Here is a 16,449-nt window from a genome sequence, read left to right as displayed (position 1 = left end):
CTCTCCCGATTATAAAAGACTGCTTGTGCCACGCCTTTCTGCAGAAGTCAACGTTAGGACTAACAGAAACAAACTTGGCAGGCTGGATTGCTGCCAGGTTTGTTTGCATTGCTGCCAAGTTTTGTAGGACTTGCTGCCAGAGTGCTTATCTCTTTGTTTATTGGCATTCAGCCAACGAGAGTCTGGACTGATTAAAAAACATTTCATTTACGTTTGTCTTGGCTTTCGTTCCTGGACGGAGGAGGGGGGTCAGAACAGAAGGGGATGTTTTTATAGTTGCATTTCAAATGGTGTAACATGCAGTTGTTTGTGTGTGCATATTTCAGCCTATCTCAGACTTGAAAGATACTCCATGCTGCCTGTTATGTCTATGTACAGTCTATTCCACGTAAACTAATGTAAAACAATCAGATATAGCTACTGTGCAAGAGAAAACACCAAGGTCTTGTCTTCTAGAGAGAAGGTAAAAATCCTAGGTACTGAGGAGTGGAACGATGAAACATTCACCCTCTGGGTAGCTGCCCATTCATTAGCTTCAGAGAAAACACTCCAAAATTATTTTGTATTTGTATTTCCACAGGAACAGTGGGTATTCTGATTAATTTTTGAAGCCTTCACATTTCTATAGAAGCCCAACTACATCATTGCAACAAAGGGCTACAGTGGTGATCTCAGATTCAGCTCTTATGAAAGGGACTCTGTGATGTAATTGTGTCTTCCTATTCATGGTCTGGTTCACACATGAATGTGTAGCACTGATTGAAGCAGGAAATGGGGACTTGATTGATGGTACATTCAAACAGAGACAGAGCTGTTTTAAGGGAATCACTTTATATAATGATGCGTCTTTCACGAATGGCAAAGAAATAAAGTAATTCAAATCTAGCAATAGCAATAGCAATAGCAGTTAGACTTATATACCACTTCATAGGGCTTTCAGCCCTCTCTAAGCCGTTTCAGAGTCAGCATATTGCCCCAACAACAATCCGGGTCCTCATTTACCCACCTCGGAAGGATGGAAGGCTGAGTCAACCCTGAGCGGTGAGATTTGAACAGCCAACTGCAGAACTGCAGTCAGCTGAAGTAGCCTGCAGTGCTGCATTTAACACTGCGCCACCTCGGCTCAACTCAATCTACAAGTATACCAAATCTAAGTAATTATTCATAAAATATTATAATGCAAGGAATCATGCAAAAGCTTGGCATAAATACATGTTTCCAAAAATCTTGATAGAAAGTGTATTTCCTTTCACTACCAGTAGAGTAAGATAATAAAGTATCAATTTTCTGGGTAAGAATTTTATAGTCAGTAATGGTAGCATTAAGTTCTTCTTTTCTTTTACAATTATATCCCAACAGAAACTCATTTCAGTGATTGACAATCTTGACTCAAACACTTACATGACAACCTTTCCACAATATTCCCTATATGACATCCACCTATTTCATTGCAAAATCCACCTATTTCATTGCATTCTCCTTATATCCCTTTCCCCCAAATGGATTAGACATAATCATAAATGAATGCTTGGCTATCAGTCAGTAATTATTACACATATCTTTTTCTAAATGCCTGTTCTTCAAATGATTCTTCAAACTGTACTCTTCAAAAAGAAGTCCTCTTCATAACCCCTCAAGCAGTCTTTTGAGCCCTGAGAATTGATGTTTAGAACTGTCTAAAATCTAAAGAAAAGATTCTAATTTCAAATGTATTAGTGGCTTAAATTTCATATTTTCCTGGTAATATGAATAAACTGTCATATGGAAGACAAATGAAAGAAAACATCCTATCAATTCAGAACAGCTATTATTTTTTATCATTGAATGAATAGAGTTACTTGGATGTATTTCATTCAAAATTTTATAACAGTAATTTTAATACATTCAGTTGTGCCAATGTGATCTTGACATTTTTTAGAGAATGAAGTTGCCAAATATTGTCTTCATTTGAGGGTGAGGGAGGTTACTGCTTCCCCCACCTTCATTGTATTGCATTGAATAGGATCTGTCATGGATCTTCAAGACTGTGTTACCCATGAATCCAGTAATCAGACCATAAATAGGGAAAGAAGCGATTCCAGTATCACTGAACCAGAGGTGGGTTCCTACCAGTTCGCACCTATTCGGTAGAACCGGTTCGTCAAATCTACCGAACTGGTTAGAAGAGGTTCCACCAGTGGACCCGGAAAGCAGGCACACCTACAGAAGAGGTTGCAAAGTTTTTTGAAACCCACCACTGGTCCTTGGATATGATTATTCTACACTATCATGCTCATATTTATAAAACTCAGTGCCTCTGTGAAAGGTAAGGATGACTCCTGCGTTTGTGGTGCAATCAGAACATTGCGTGTGTTGAAGTTGTTTTAACGCAAACCAAAGATGCCTTTTAAAAAACAAGTTTACCTCATATTCTTATGCATGCCAGCTGTGTGTGAGGTAATTTAAGGTGGTTCTGACAAGTGTCATCGGCATCTTCATATCCGGTCACATGGGCGGCAAGCCACTCCCATCTGATCACATGGGCGGCAAGCCACTCCCACAAAGGAGGCCACACCCACAGAGTAGGTTCGAACAATTTTGAAACCCACCACTGATATGGCTCCAATATCTCTGGAGGACTGAGTTATAATTATAATCTGAATCATAAATTTGTTTATGTGACAGAAGGGAAAATTATAAAATACGTGGGAATAATCACATTCTGGGAAGAATGGGTCAAGTTCTCCCAAGATAGAAAAAGCACACCCCTGATTTGGATAGATCTATGTAGTATTAGAAACTCTGAATTTATATATTTAATGAATAGTTGTTAAGAACTATTCCTTATATTATAAATATTGAGAAAAATAATAAAGTGTGTCTACTTCAACTAAAAAGGGTTGTATACTGGAAAATCGTGTTATAAAGTGTCTCTACTTCAACTAGAAAAGAAGATTGAAGAGATGTTATTTAGTTTTTCCATTTGTTTTTGATATGTACAAAAATAGTAAACTTTATTTTAAAGAAGCAAACTAAACCATGCTTCTGGTTTTTTCTTTAATTTAAGAATGCTCATACTCTTAAATAATCTCTGAAATAAATAAAAGCAAAGATAGTATCACATCTGGAGAAAAGCAATGAATGATATAGCTTGAAGACAACATCATTGTCATCAAGTAGAAAATCAGAACTCTGGTGTCTTCTGAATATAGGTTTAACAGTTATCGAGACCAAATTCTTCAAGGCAGGAAGTACCACAATGCAGCAAAATTATTACACAAAGGCATTCTAAACAAACAATTGAAAACTTACATGTTGATGAGAAAATTACAGGAAGCCAGAAGAATGTCCATGTTTTCTGGTCTGTTTCCCCACCTCCCTCCATTTTCAATTGTTTTCCATTCTCAATTGATTTTACAAGATGTTTCATAGTCATCAACCTGAAATCATCCATGATTCCAGTGGTGGGTTCCTACTGGTTTGGACTGGTTCAACTGAACTGGTAGTGGGTTCGCGGCCTGGGTTAGCATAGCAATAGCTATAGCAGTTAGACTTATATACCGCTTCATAGGGCTTTCAGCCCTCTCTAAGCGGTTTACAAAGTCAACATATTGCCCCCAATCCGGGTCCTCATTTTATCCCCCTCGGAAGGATGGAAGGCTGAGTCAACCTTGAGCCGGTGAGATTAAAACAGCCAAACTGCTGAACTGCAGTCAGCTGAAGCAGCCTGCAGTGCGGCACTCTAACCACTGCGCCACCTCGGCTCATACTGGCAGTGAACCAGGCCTGACACTCCCCAAGCCAGATTTCTCAGCGGCAACATAGGTGGCACCACCTTGTTTTTTGATTCTGCGCATGCACAGAACACAGCGCATGTGCATGCACCACGTATCAAGCTTGCATATGCAAAGCGCACACGAGCGAACCAGAAGTATTGCCTGCCAGGACCCACCCCTGGATGATTCCAACCACTGAGTCCAAAATTAGGATGGTTTCAATGAAGCATGGTCCTTAAGAGTTTACAATCAAATCACGTTTTGATAATCAAGCTGAACAATTGGGCAGTAGAGCCATTTCCACTATGTGGTTTTTGCAATCAGTTGCCTTACAACTGGATTGTTATCAGGGTTATCTGCATAGGAAGCCAAAATAGCAATAGCAGTTAGACTTATATACCGCTTCATAGGGCTTTCAGCCCTCTCTAAGCGGTTTACAGAGTCAGCATATCACCCCCACAGTCTGGGTCCTCATTTTACCCACCTCGGAAGGATGGAAGGCTGAGTCAACCTTGAGCCGGTGAGATTTGAACCGCTGAACTGCAGATAGCAGACAGCTGAAGTGGCCTGCATTACTGCACCCTAACCACTGCGCCACCTCGGCTCTAAATGTTAAGATGCCAATCAAAATCCTGCTGCTTTTTTTTTTACACTTGCTGCATTTATATAGGGGGCAAATGATTGCCCCCTCCTTCCAGGGCACCCTTGATTGCTATTCTGTTTTGCCTTAAATCTCAAAGAAAAATAGGGAAGCAAGAGAATCAGCTCAGAGAACAAAAAATAACACTTGAAACAATTGGAAGGGTTATGACATGATTCAAGATAAAGTGTTCCATCATACTAAGGTTCAGAAGGTTAGGTCGGATTATAGTCCTGGAAGGACACTATCTTTTATATGTCCGTATTTCAATTTATCTCTAGTTTTGCATTCTCCTAAAGCTTTCCTTTCAGCCCACCGTAAGTTACACGGTTCCACCACAAAACCGTGTTCGACTAAAGGGCGCTTGACGAAACCGCGTAGCTGACGTCATCACAGCGCGACAACAGTGCGGAGAAAAAAGCACGCTGTAAATGCTAAACCTAAAATTAACACCTAAACCTAAACCTAACCCCCCTAAATCTAATCCTAAACCAACCCTAAACCTAACCCTTAACCTAACCCTAAACCTAACCCTTAACCTAACCCTAAACCTAATCCTAACCCTTAACTTAACCCTAAACCTAAACCTAACCCTTAACCTAACCCTAACCCTAACCCTAACCCTAAACCTAAACCTAAACCTAAACCTAACCCTTAACCTAACCCTTAACCTAAACCTAACCCTAACCCTAAACCTAACCCTTACCTTAACTTGAATCGGCTTGCTTTCAAAGCGCTATTTAAAGCACCCTTCTTTCTCCGCGCTCGCTGTTGTCGCCCTGTTGATGACGTCAGCGACGCGGTTTAATCGGGCGTGCTTTAGTCGAGCGCGGTTTTGTCGTGCCACGAAGTTACACTTCTGTCTTTCCTTCCTATTTTGCAATTTTACCTGCTTTTCATTTCACCAGTGAAATAGCCTTTGTAGCAGTGGTGGGATTCAGTCAGTTCGCACCTATTCGGGAGAACCGGTTGTTAACTTTCTAAGAGGTTCAGAGAACCAGTTGTTGGAAGAATCTTCTTTTGGTATTTTTTCCGCTTTACAGGGCTAATCCTGTAAGGAAGGCAGGAAGGAAACATTCTGGTGTTGTTTCTAGCTTAATCTTTATTGCCCTGCTTACAGAAACTGCCTCTCCGGTTAACCCTTATTACAGCTAAGGCAAAGCGCCCATCGACCTGAGTAATGTTGAGTTGGCCATGCCCACACAGTCACATGGCCACTAAGCCCCCCTACCCACCTGGTCATTAGGACAGAGAACCGGTTGTTAAATTATTTGAATCCCACCACTGCTTTGTAGGCAATATACTATATTTTACTTGATGACAGCTAACAAAAATTGGGCAGGGAATTTACTTCATTTCATTTCATTTATTAAATTTATAGGCCCCCAATCCTGGAGGACTCCGGGCAGCTTACAACGAAAAAAGAAAAAAAGAAAAGCAAAATAAGTAAAAAAATAGTTTAAAATTCACAACACACATACGTTCTAATCGGGGCTGGACCTTAACACTAAGGTAAACAGCCCCAGGCCTGCCGGAACAGCCAGATTTAACAGCTTTCCTGAAGGCCATGAGAGTGGGTAAGATCCGGACCTCTGGGGGTAGCTGATTCCACAGGGTTCCACTTCACAATACACCTTAAAATTGGATTCTCCTCACATCATTATTGTATGTTTATTGATTGAACAGCACGGTTACCATGCTGTCACCAGAGTATGTGTTATGACACTGTGCTCTAACCGCCGAACAGGCTTTGTGCTAAATACTACAGGCCAGTTCCTCCAAGTTGTTTTAAAGGACAAATCTCCTGGCCTGGCACCAAGTACTCTGATTTAATTAGTTAGTGAACTGCAGCCAAAGTATTCCATCATTCTTCCTTCCTAAGTTTATTAATACTATCAAGCTAACAGCAAATGCAAATACACGAAGCTATTGGCAAGGGAGTTTTTAACTGTTGTGTCTCCATTCTGGATTGGTTTTCAAAGGCCACCTGATGGGCCCTGACTGCCCAGGGATAACCACACAGTGCCTTTGCCTAGGTTCACCTAGTGCACCAGTTGCGGCCCTATTTGGACCGGGAGGCACTGCAAACAGTCACTCACGCCCTCGTCACCTCAAGACTGGATTACTGTTTAGACATAGACAAATATTTAGACAAAGAGAAAACCTTCAGTTAGAGAAGAACAGGCAAAAATTGAATCAACCAATAACCTCGGGGGAAATCCTGCAGGTAATTAAGCAATTAAGTTAGGGAAAGCACCAGGTACAGATGGTTTGACAGCGGTTTACTATAAAAACTTACAGTTAGAAATGGTAGAACCTCTTAGAGAATTATTTAATATGATTCAAACGGAAGGTAAAGTCCCTCCATCTTGGAAGACAGCGTTTATATCTTTGATACCCAAAGAAGAACAAGATACTACTCAACCCAAAAATTATAGACCTATTTCATTACTGAAGTAGATTATAAAATTTTTACTAAAATATTAGCAAAGGTTAATGTTGGTCATTCAACAATTGATACATACGGACCAAACAGGTTTATACAAGGGAGACAGATGAAAAGTAATGTTAGATTAATTATTAATGCATTAGAATATTTGGGAAAGAACAACCAGATCCCTGCTGCATTTATATTTTTGGATGCTGAGAAGGCCTTTGATCGAGTTAACTGGCAATTTCTGTTGAAGATACTGCAAAAAATGCAGATAGGAGATAATTTCTACAGTCAATTAAAGCAATATACCAACAGCAAACAGCACAAATTATAGTCAATGGAAGTCTAACAGACTCTTTTCAAATTGGAAAAGGTACAAGACAGGGCTGTCCTTTGTCCCCATTATTGTTTATTATAACTTTGGAAGTATTGTTGAATAAAATACGGGACTTGGATGGTTTAAAAGGGATCAATTAGGCAGCAAGAATATAGAGTCCGCGCTTTTGCGGATGATTTGGTCATAATATTGGAACAACCGCAGGAATCTAGTATGGTTTTAATGGATATGATTAATCAATATGGTCAAGTGTCGGGCTTTAAATAAACTTAGGAAAAACCAAAATATTAGCTATAAATGAATAATAAACAAAAGGAAGAATTAGGAGTGATGCTAGGATGTGAGGTAGTTAAAAAAGTTAAATATCTTGGAGTTAACATTTAACTTCAAATGGGAAATTATATAAGCATAATTATGAACCACTTTGGCATAGCACACAGACAGAGATGAAAAATGGGAGAAATTGCACTTATCTTTGCTGGGTAGGATAGCGGCAGTGAAAATGAACATTTTACCAAAATTTTTATTTCTCTTCCAAATGTTACCTATACTTAAAAAAGATGCGAACCTTTTAGAATGGCAGAAGGGTATCAACAAATTTGTGTGGGCAGGAAAGAAGCCGAGGGTAAAGATGAAATAATGCAAGATGTACGTGAGAGAGGAGGATTGAAACTACCTAATTTAAAAATATATTATGATGCAGTGGTATTATCTGTAATTAGTGACTGGATTCACTTAACCAATGATAGAATATTGAACATTGAGGGACACGATCTGGTATTTGGTTGGCATGCTTACCTGTTATTCAACAAAAAATTGGATAAGAACTTTAAAAGTCATATTTTAAGAAATGCTTTATTGCGGGTCTGGAAGAATATCAATATAAATTAAATGACAAGATACCCATGTGGGCAATTCCTAGACACGCAATTGAAAATGAATACAGCACAAAAACAGGACAGAATTACCTACAGACAGCTTCTTACCTCGGAAAGGGGGTATTACAATTAAAATCTTTAGAGGTATTAAAAGAGGAGAAGGTAGTTCAAACATGGTTCCAGTATGGGCAATTACAGGCTAGGTGGAAAATAGATCAAAAAATTGGTTTTTCAAGTTGAGGATATTTGTTTAAACAAATAAGAGATCAAAGCTTAATGCATATAAAGAGGATATATAATGTATTAATACAGATGGATTCGGAAACAGAATTAGTTAAAGATTGTATGATAAAATGGGCTCAAAATATTGAGGAACCAATAATGTTGGATACATGGGAAAGAATCTGGGTAAGAAATGTGAAATTTACACAAGCTCAAAATCTGAGAGAAAATTTTTACAAGATGTTCTATAGATGGCATTTAGATCCTAAAAAGTTGGCTTCTATGTATCCGAATGTACAGCCTAAATGTTGGAGATGTGGTTCTCTCGATGCTACATATTATATATGGTGGACCTGCCAAAAGGTTAAAGCATTTTGGATAAAAATATGGTGGTCATGCAAAATGTTTTTAAAAGAAGGATAAAGTTTAGTCCTCAGTTATTTTTACTAGGTATATGTACTGACTTTACAGTGGTAGAGACCAATTTGACTCTGCACCTGATAACTGCAGCAAGACTGTTGGTGGCGCAATATTGGAAGAAGGAAGACCTGCCTACAATTCAAGAATGGACATTGAAAGTAACAAACTTAGCTGAAATGGCTAAAATATCGGCATATCTCAAAGATCATTCAAATGAGAGATATAACGAGACTGGAAAAAATGGATTGACTATATACAAAATAAATACGGGACTAAGAAATTCCAGTTAGCCTATGCTTAAGATCAGAAATGATTTAAATTGTTTAAAGTTAGTTCAGTAAGAAGAAGCTAAGGTCAATCTAGAATGTCATTAATTTCTTTATTTCTTTTTTCTCAATAGATTTTAGACTGTGTTAGTTAAAATTCTATACCGTGTACGGGTTCTGGGAAGTCGGGGGGGGGAAGGAGGAGGGGGGGTGGGGGGGTGGAGGGAGGGAGGGGTACACACACAAAAAATTGTACTTCAATGTTTTAATGATTGACAAATGATGACATATTTGTGTTTTTTTTTTAAAGAAAATAAAAAGTTCTGGAAAAAAAAGACTGGATTACTGTAATGCGCTCTACATGGGGCTGTCCCTGAAAAGTGTTCGGAGACTACAATTAGTCCACAATGCAGCCACGTGAGCGATACTGCGTGTACCTAGGTACACCCACACTACACCTATCCTCCACGAGCTGCACTGGCTTCCCATTGGTCTCTGAGCACGATTCAAGGTGCTGGTTATCACCTTTAAAGCCCTACATGGCTTAGGACCCGATATCTTCGAGACCGTCTTCTGCCACACACCTCCCTAAGACCGATAAGAACGCACAGGATGGTCCTTCTCCAGGTGCCATCAGCTGGACAATGCCGGCTGGCGACGCCTCGGAGTAGGGCCTTCTCTGTTGCCTCTCCGGCCCTATGGAATGAGCTACCCCCAGAGATCCGGACCCTACCCACTCTCATGGCCTTCCGAAAGCTATTAAGACCTGGCTATTCTGGCAGGCCTGGGGCTGTTGACCTCTGGATTGAGGTCCAGCCCCGCTTAGATTGGGTGCATGTTGTGTCTTTTTAAATTTGTCGCGTTTTATCTGTTTTTAATTTCTTTTAATCTCTGTTTCTGCAAGTCGCCCGGAGTCCTCCGGGATTGGGCGGCCTATAAATTTAATAAACAGTTAAACAGTTAAACAACGTCAAGCTTAGCCCTCTGCAGTTCCTTGCAGACTCTTGAGCTCTTCATTCCCTAGATTTCACCTCTACAATAGCTTGCAGATTTGCACCATCCATCCAGCTGGTGGGTGAAAAATAGCAAATTGTGCAGCTGCTGGGATAGTCATTATGTTCCCCTTTTCTTTTGTTCTTTTGTTTTTATTGTTGTGTTGCTTTACCATTTGGGGCCGTACATTTTGTTCCAATCCGATCTGTAGTGTTTGGTTTTATTTATTTAAGGTGCACATATGCATATCCCGACAATACTGAGAGTGGAAAGGACAGTATTATGCAAACATCCCGAGCGCTTTGATTTCTGCAAACCCAACAAAGAAAAAAACACACACTAATATTTTCCTTTTAAAAAGCAACTAATAAGAGGACAGCAAACAAGGAAGACGAATTAAATTATTCCCCAACAGATACAATGTTTCTGGAATCAGAATCAATGCTCAAATCGTAGAAGCAATGTATAATACACCTCCTATCTTCTTTCCCGGAGAAATGATCACACAAAAAAAGTCCCATTGTCTTCTGATTCTCTACTTTGCCTTGGATACAATTAAATGCCTCCTAATCAGCTCTTGGAAACCCTTCTCCACCCTTTGTAATGAACTGTGGGAAGTTATCATCCAGCCCTCTCCCAGAAAAATGAAATATCCTAGGAAATATTGAAAAGGCAGAATATTTCTCTGGATATGAAAAGAAAGAAACATGTTTTAAAAGACAGAATAGCTGCCTGTAGCTTCCTGCCCATTCCACTTTGTCAATGGGCCATTAAGAAGGCCAAGCTAGTCCACTTTACATAATAAAGGCTTCTCCACTGCAGCCCCAGGGCGATGGAAATAAAGGCATGATAATATTGGCCCTTTACTCAACTGACCACATGGCATCTGAGAACTCAACTAAACCTGGATTCAAAACACAGTCCAGAGAGTAGCCCCTGCATGGCCCTATGGGAGTCTGACAACCAATCAGAATACATTTCTTGCACAGGAACAGGAAACAGAGAGGTGGGACTGAACAGGTTATAAAAAGCCTAGCAAGCCCCTCCCCAGCCCTTCTCTTCTTCTCCACCAACATTGAAGCATGTGATCCCCTTTTCTCTTCAGGGCTCGAGCCATGTGGCCCTGTCCAACAATAAACCATCTTTCCAAGCAGCCTCCATGTCTCCAGTGTCTTTTTCCCCACTTGGAGCTGAACCCAGAAGGACATTTCTTTCATCAGAACAAGAGAAATTATTTCTGAAGAATAGTACAGTTGTAATGTAATAATCTGTCAGGTTATTTCTGAATAATAGCAGTAAAACAAAAGGGTGGATGTTAAAAGACTTATAACCACAATAGAGTCCAGAATTTTGATCAGAAGTTATTGCACAGACATCACCGGACTTGATTTTGACTGTTTTTATGATGATTGTAAAGTGAGTTCGGTGGTGTCATAAAATGAATAATATGGTTATTAAGCAAAGCATGTGTTGTGGCCGGGCAGGAGCCGTTGGAGCTGCCGCCAGACTCTGACAGCGAGGGGTCTTATGAGTCGGCCTTGGAGGAGGTGGAGGACCCTGGACCGGGTATTGACTCCGAGCAGGGCGAGAAGAGACTGGTTGGCCACCAGGTGGCGGCAGAGCATTGGATCAAAGGGAATGTTCAGGAAAACATTTGGGAGTTGTATCAGGATGCATGCAGGCGCAGGGCTACTCGACAGAAGGAACAACTGCGTAATTGTAGGAGATGATTGTGCTTAGCTGATGCTGATTTAGATCCTCTCCTGAGTATAAAAGAGACTGTTTGTGCCATGGCCTGGTTGCAGGAGTCAATGTTCACATTCATGAATTAAGAGAAACCAACTTGGAGAAGTAGGTTTGCTGGAAGAAGCCTGCTTGCAGTGCTGTGTTTGTTTATAGGACTTTTTGGCGGATGATTATCTATTTGTTTATTTATGCTTGCAGCCAACGAGAGCTTGGACTGATTAAAACATTCTTTTGTACGTTTCAGGTTTCAGGTTTTATTTGGTTTGTATGCCGCCCTATTCCTAGAAGACTCAGGGCGGCTAACAATCTGAAGGGGGGGGGGTACAAAATAAAAATAAAAGACAAACAATTAAAATACAACAACAGTCGTAACCTCGGGTGGGGCTGGATAGTTCAACAGCCCCAGGCCTGCCAGAATAGCCAGGTCTTAGTTGCTTTGCGGAAGGCCGGAAGGGTAGTAAGGGTCCGGATCTCAACGGGGAGATCGTTCCAGAGGGCCGGAGCAGCCACAGAGAAGGCCCTCCCCTGGGGAGTCGCCAGCCGACATTGGCCGGCAGATGGGTTTCGGAGGAGGCCTAATCTGTGGGATCTAATAGGTCTTTGGGAGGTAATTGGCAGGAGGCGGTCTCTCAAGTAACCAGGTCCGATACCTGTAGGGCTTTAAAAGTAATGACTAGCATCTACGTCTTGGCTTTCATTCCTGGACCGAGAAGGGTGGGGTCAGAACAGCATGTGGTCACTTAACAAAGCCATTCTTCCAAATGACTTTTTTTAAAAATTGGAAACTGCAAAAAAAACAAAAAAACAACCCCAAACCCTGAAAATTGTCGAAAAAAAATTCGGAAAACAAGCAAATCACAGTCCAGCGATTGTGGGTCTCTGCAATTGGCTTTAAATCCAAGCTGCCTGCCACGTGCCCAAATGCAATCATGTGACCATGGATGTGGGCAGTGTCACTGTTGTAACATCGAGGACGGTTCATAAGTAGCTTTTTAAAAGTCCATCGTAACTTTGAATGGTTATTAAACAATCGGTCATAAGTCAAGGATTACCGGCACTTCAAAACATTTTTGAAAAACCATCCAGATAGGCTGTCAGCTTTTGTAGAAGTTCAAGATTACTGAAGACTTCGGCAAATTGGCACATTGGATAACCACATATTAACTAATTCCCAAGTTAGACTCATCCACAAAAAATAAAAGGAACTCCAAAGCAAAATAGTTGGGCTCAATCTAACCAGCTCCACTACAGATTCCCTCTAATACAGTTAATGGAGGTCAGTGGTTCTCTTGGAAAGCATTTGTTCCTTACTGAGCCGAGGTGGCGCAGTGGTTAGAGTGCAGTACTTCAGCTGACTGTTAGCTGCAGTTCAGCGGTTCAAATCTCACCGGCTCAGGGTTGACTCAGCCTTCCATCCTTCCGAGGTGGGTAAAATGAGGACCCAGATTGTTGTTGGGGGCAATATGCTGACTCTGTAAACCGCTATGAAGCGGTATATAAGTCTAACTGCTATTGCTATTGCTATTGCTACTGAGTCCACTCCTTTGCTGCTAATATCATCAGAGTGATTTTAATAGCGCAGTGGTTAGGGTGCAGTACTGCAGGCCACTTTAGCTGTGATCTGCAGTTCAGCGGTTCAAATCTCACCGGCTCAAGGTCGACTCAGCCTTCCATCCTTCCGAGGTGGGTGAAATGAGGACCCGGACTGTGGGGGCAAGTTGCTGACTCAATTTGCTAAAAAATTTTTTGTAAACCGCTTAGAGAGGGCTGAAAGCCCTATGAAGCGGTATATCTAATAAATAAATAAATAAATAAAATGAATCCTGACATGGCAGAAAGAGGGATCTTCCCACATTAACTGCCCTGCGTTCCAAATTGTAGAAAATGAAAATGTAATAATAATAATAGTTTATTGGCTGATTGTTTTGCAACCTGATCAGCAACTTTTTATTATTATTCCAGCATAGTTGTTTCATAATGAGAAGTCAACCTGTTGGTTATTTCAAATCAGGCAGCTGTTGCAAATGACATTGATATTAACTACATGGGTATAGTGCCAACTGATAATGTCCCCAAGGCTTCTGTACTATCTGTGACCTTGATAACCAAGTTTAAGCAGCTCCTCTGTCTAATGAAAATTCTTTAGATGACACCTTAGAAACCAGGCTGATTAACTCTTTTGGCAAACCACCAAGGCATGAACGACCAGAAATCCTATATAGCCTAGAGGGATTTAAAGAACATTAATGTCAATTACTGGTGCAGATGAATTATTAGCTGCCGCTCTGCCTTCAGAAGCCAGGCCTAACAATAACCATGAATGAAGGCAATATATGTGTCTCAGGGTAACGTTACAGGATCCAATCTGGATGGCTCACTGGGCTTTTAGCTTCCGAGCTTTCGGACTCATGCTGGAGCCAGAGGTGGGTTTCAAAAATTGTTTGAACCTACTCTGCGGTGTGGCCTCCTTTGTGGAGTGGCTTGCCACCCATGTGACCGGATGGGAGTGGCTTGCTGCCACGTGACCACGTGATATGAAGATGCCGACGACACTTGTCAGAACCACCTTAAATTACCTCACACCAGCACTGGCATGCATAAGAATATGATGTAAACTTGTTTTTTAAAAGGCATCTTTGGTTTGCGTTAAAACAACTTCAACACACGCAATGTTCTGATTGTACCACAAACGCAGTAGTCATTCTACCTTTCACAGAGGCACTGAGTTTTATAAATATGAGCATGATAGTGTAGAATACCATATCCAAGGACCAGTGTGGGTTTCAAAAATTTTTGGAACCTCTTCTGTAGGTGTGGCCTGCTTTCCGGGTCCACTGGTGGAACCTCTTCTAACCGATTTGGTTGATTTGATGAACCGGTTCTACCAAATAGGTGCGAACTGGTAGGAACCCACCTCTGGCTAGAACCCATTCTCAAGGAAAGTCTCTCACATCAAAATAAGTGTGGTAAAAGAGCGATTACCTGAGGATGGGCTCCAGCATGAATCCAAGAGCTTGGAAGACTAAGCTTCTGAACCAACACAGATTGGATCCTAACAATAACTGTTTAAATTAGGAAATTTCTTCAAGTTGAAAGAGAGAATTCTGAAAAGTTGCTGCACAGCCCAGATTAAAATAAAAATCAACCAAGCAAAGATTGATTCAATCTTTGTTTAGATGCTTTTGCTAGAAGGATGGTCAAGAGGCAAAATCTGTTTTGAGGAGTCTGTGATTAAAAAGCAGAGTCAGAGAAGTGTTGACTCTCTGCAATTTAATAGATCAATCTCTCCTTTTCTTCTCTGAAGACGTTGTTATCACTTTCTAAATGTCATTTGGAACCGCATCACTTGAAGGATCCTGACAACTGTGCCATGGGAAATTAGGGGTTGATTATCTATCACAGGTGGAGGATTTACAACTACCAATAGATTAGCCACTAAATTTTATTGTAAAGATTTGCATTTGTCTGTTATATTCTGATGATTTAATTAAATTAATTGACTGTTATGCATCTTGTTGGAATGTGCAATAATAATGATAATGAACTATGATCTTATACTACAAGAATTAATAAAATCGACTTTTGGGATAATTTGCACATGTTAGCTAATTTTTTTTAACTTTGTATTAATCCAACATTCCATATACCAGAAACTGGGACTTAACCATAAGGAAAAAATCATAAAAAATAGAAGATAGACCGATTAGATCCACAGATTAGGCCTCCTCCGAATTCCATCCGCTGGCCAGTGTCGACTGGCGACCACCCAGAGGAGGGCCTTCTCTGTGGCTGCTCCGACCCTCTGGAACGAACTCCCGTGGAGATTCGAACCCTCACCACCCTCCAGGCCTTCCGCAAAGCCCTTAAAACCTGGCTATTCCGACAGGCCTGGGGCTAAAGAGCTTCTCCCCCTTCTCGAATTGGTTGCGTTGCTGTGTGTTTTTAAATTGTGTAGTGTTGTTTGTCTTTTTACCCCCTGTTTGTACCTCCTTTCCCTGATTGAGTTGTGAGCCGCCCTGAGTCCCCTTCGGGGAAAAGGGCAGCATATAAATGAAATAAATCCTAAATCCTAATCCTAAAATGTTCTCATTCTGTTTACAGAAGATTTAGTCTACTTAGTAATAACTGTACACTATATACCTTCTTATGAACTTATCTAAGTGGATGGACAGACCAGGAAGAACAAGCTGGCTTTACAGTAGTTAGAACCAAGGATCATGCATTAGTCTTGCCAGGGACGTGCAGTCAAGGGAGGCAGAGGAGGCAGAGCCTCACCACTGTCATCGTGAAAAGAAAAAAAATGTAAAGGAAAAAGGCTGAGCTAGTTGCTGCCAGAATCACTGGATGACTCTGCTTAGTGCTTAACTGTTTAAAAAAGCCTCTAAAAAAGTGCTTCTACAGGAGGAGGTGGGAGAACCACGTGCCTCATTTAGTCTATCTTTATGATCACTCGAGCAGAGTTAAGCAAGGGTTAAAAGCCGAAAAATTTCTGACATAGATGAGGCACGTCGTTCTCCTGCCTCCTCCTGTAGAGGGCGTTTTTTTAGAGGCTTTTTTAAACAGTTAAGCAGAGTCATCCACAAACTGACTCTGGCAGCAACTAGCTCAGCCTGACCTCGCTCTTGCCTTTTTCCTTTACATTTTTTTTTTCTTTTCATGATGGCAGGCAAGAGCAGAGTTGAAATCCTCTCTGAAATAGCTGGAAAAGGTACATGTGGGTCGGAGGGAGGGGGAAGAATTCAAACTTAATCCTCCTGG

At 40.9% G+C, this 16,449-nt stretch overlaps 1 protein-coding gene across 1 annotated transcript in view; it reads right to left on the bottom strand.

The window, feature by feature from the left end:
* ADAM12 (ADAM metallopeptidase domain 12) overlaps positions 1-16,449 on the bottom strand; it is a 159,407-nt gene that overhangs the window by 103,851 nt on the left and 39,107 nt on the right.

Source organism: Thamnophis elegans, chromosome 10, assembly GCF_009769535.1.
Source record: "Thamnophis elegans isolate rThaEle1 chromosome 10, rThaEle1.pri, whole genome shotgun sequence".
NCBI classification, from domain to species: Eukaryota; Metazoa; Chordata; class Lepidosauria; order Squamata; family Colubridae; genus Thamnophis; species Thamnophis elegans.
Note: the sequence above shows the minus strand (reverse complement) of the source record. Positions and strands in the feature narration are given on the sequence as shown.